Raw genomic sequence first — 3,657 nt, 5'->3', positions numbered from 1 at the left:
ACTCTTATATGTTGTGATTTAGTTGTTGTGTATTGTTTGAATAGTGTTATTCTATTTTTTTATTTTTATTTTTTATTTTTAATGCTATCTTACTTGTTTATATATTCAATCTGTCGATAGTATACCTGTTTAACAACCACGTGTCGATGCATAGAATAATCTGTATGATATTAGATAATATATTTCATTAAAAATGACATCAGTAGATGATATATACCATTAGCATAGTCTACTATCTATTGAATGTTCTGTACTTGTGAAATTTAGGAAGCCTCAACTGCAACCTATTTAAAATGTCAGTCCTTTTAGGTCATACAAGGAGAGAATCTAACACTAAACTACAAGGATCGATCATAGATCGCAGTAGCATCTAGATCAGTCTTTACATACATGATTAACCATTAATATGATCTATACTTGTGCTTCAACGATAAAAAAGTACAGACCTCCAATCGTCACATTCCTGCCAGCCCATTATATAAATTGGTCTCCTTGAACTCTTCTATATCCTTTTCTTCATTCATTTTTATTTTCCTTTCAACACAAAAAATATCTTGGTCGTCTCAAACATTAAAAAAGATTTATATTTGTCATTGAGGTAATCCTGCTATCTTGAAGACATCGTGAACAACAAAAATTGAGGGAAAAAATTTTACAACTCTGCAGTTGAAAACGTGTGTTTTTTTATCAATAATTATGCATTATGCAATAAAGTGAAGGGGCAATTTAGTATATACTTATTAATTTAGAGTTTCAAATTATCCTATTTAATTTATCTAATTGTTGTTCTTTTAAGCCGTAAAAGGTGAAGGAAAAACTTATCCATTTAATTTATTTAATTACAAATTATTTAATTTATCACTATCTTATTTTGTGAAAAATTTGTACAATTATTTATTTTCAAACTTATTAGATCATACCACCAATTGATGAAAACTCTCATATGATATAATAAAATATCATTATCATATTCAAATAATTTTAGCTCATTTATTTAATTTTAGTCAATTAGTTAAATTTTTTAAACCAGATAGTAGTCTAATCTGTAATATATATCAAGTGACTGGTCGATTATGGATAAATGACGTAGTTGAGCGATTTATATACTTCATGTAATAATTTAGTTTATCTATATATCATGTGATTGATTATTGACATATGATTTATGTCAGATATTTCAGTAATTAAATGGAAAAGAATGATGATATAGACGTTGAAACTTGATAAAAATCGAGGTTGAGAGAATATGCATGAGGTTTTGTGTGTATAATAAAAACATATATAAAATATTTTCATTATGTTTTCATACATTTTTGTTTTCAGATCTGTCATATTCTCCCACTTCGAATATTATTATTATCAGCATTTTAAAGATCTCACGCTATAGAAAATGAGGATACTACTTATGTTGAGGTTGGGCAACATATTCTTCTAATCTTCCTGCCACATTCATCAAGAAACAAAAGGGGATGTGGACTATTTATAATATTGTAATTAATGAAGCTAGATTTTGTATCAAAAAAATGAGAGCCTTAGAAATAATAGAAAAAATTTAAAAGCACATGCATAACAATAGTTAAAGTGGTGATTATCTTACCAGATATGAAGTATCTTTGATGAGAATAAAAAAAATGACCATAAAAATAAAACAAAAGCTTTTAAGGAGGAAATCAGTAATTGTCATCTTGCCCAAAAAAATAAAAAAATATATCAATATGAATCTCAAAATGCTTTAAACCAAAATTTTATATATTTTATAACAACGAATGAAGATTTTCGAGATTAGAGAAGAAGATAAATCTAATGAAAACATTTAGAGTTTAAAGAAAAAAAATGAAAGAAAGTGAGGAGAGAGAAAATTAATTGAAGGGTATTTTACGAAAAAATGGGGGTGAAAAGTATATGAAGGGTGGCAGTAACTTTTTAAAATTTACAAATAGACACATGACTCACATTCTCTCCAAACCTTAAAAAATAAATCAAAAAAGAAAATAGTGCCTCTTTTTTTCAATTATTTTTTGAAGGTGTTTTAAATATCAAATCTTCTCTATTTACTTTGAGCCTATTTGAAAGTAACGCGAAAATTTAATCCAAGTGTAATTGAGTGTAACTACAAAATTTCACATATTTAATTAATCAAGTAATCATTTTTAGTTAGCAGAGAATTGAGTGAAATTGAGAGGGAGCAATCATACTCTTCAAGTCTTAGGGAAATGTGAGAATTGTCATTCTACATAATATAATGTAACGCCCCGAGAGTACACCTTGGACACTATACGGTGCTTACAATCCCGAAAGACCACAAGCTAACCCATGACTGATATCTGCTGTAAGCACTGAATAGTAATACTAAAATAAATGCGGAATTAGGCTGAATTATCATAAGGTTCAAAATCTAAATACTGATAAATAATAACATCTGGTAAAAACATCTGAAAACTAAATACTGTCTGAACTGGTCTAGTCTGAAAGCCTCGACCTGAACTGTCTGAATATGGAGTTGATGGGACAAGCCCCCAACTAACTCCAACTACTAAACTAATGATAAACTAAAATAAATCATATCCTCGATAGATGAGGACCCACTACTAAAACTGCAACTACTGACTGGATTTGTCTAAACGCAATCAGGATCTTGAGCATCCGAACCTATGATATGAGATATCATAGCGGAAAAAAAAAGTATGTGGTCAGTACATGAAATGTACTGGTATTATAGATGAGGTAAGACTGAATGCAAGGGTTCATATGGATGAATAAAAACTGACTGAATGATACAGAGTAACTGAATATAAGAGTACGTGGATAATTGATACTATGGAAATCACTGAGTATGCAATACTGTACATATATGTATAGACTGTAATTGAGCTTTTCTGAAGTTGAGCACTGAGTTCTGATAACAGAGTAACTGATATCGGAAGTTACTGATAACTGATTTATTGATACTGATTGACTGCGTTTGAAAATCCTGATTCTGTAAAATGAACTGAGTTTTAAACTGAAGACTGAAACTGAAATTGTGAGAGGTAATCATCTAATCGACATGCCCTAAATAAGAAATATAACTGAGTTAGGGTCCAATTTGTAACCCCAATTGAAAGGGTGCTAATACCGTGCCACGGGTACTAACATCTGTTGTGGAGTCAGTCCTATCTAACGAGTGACCCCTGAGATCAGTCCTAAACTAGTCGATCCCTGAGTATGTCAGTCCTATCTAACGGGTGACATCTCATAACCTATACTGGCTACATAGTTTTGGAACTTAGGGATTGTTTCTAGGGACCCAGTCCTAACTAACGGGTGAGCCCCCATCCCTAGGCTCACTCAGTCCTGAATCCTACTCCTAACTAAATAGACACTGAACTGATTATACTGAACTGGACTATACTGATACTGAGTCTACTGTTCCTGAGTTCTGTAACTGACTGAGTTCTACTGATCGTGACATAATTGATACTATTCTGTAACTGACACCAGATCTAGGTAAACAGATAGATTGTCGGGTATTAAATACCCTCAGGACTCGATAGCATAAACAGAAAGACATAACATGATCATAAAGGCATAACAATACTTGCTTGCTAACAATGCACTCATTTAGATATTTTGTCAAACACTTGATATACATGGACTTGTGTATGAATGGGATCACAT

Source organism: Capsicum annuum, chromosome 8, assembly GCF_002878395.1.
Source record: "Capsicum annuum cultivar UCD-10X-F1 chromosome 8, UCD10Xv1.1, whole genome shotgun sequence".
Lineage (NCBI taxonomy): Eukaryota > Viridiplantae > Streptophyta > Magnoliopsida > Solanales > Solanaceae > Capsicum > Capsicum annuum.
Note: the sequence above shows the minus strand (reverse complement) of the source record.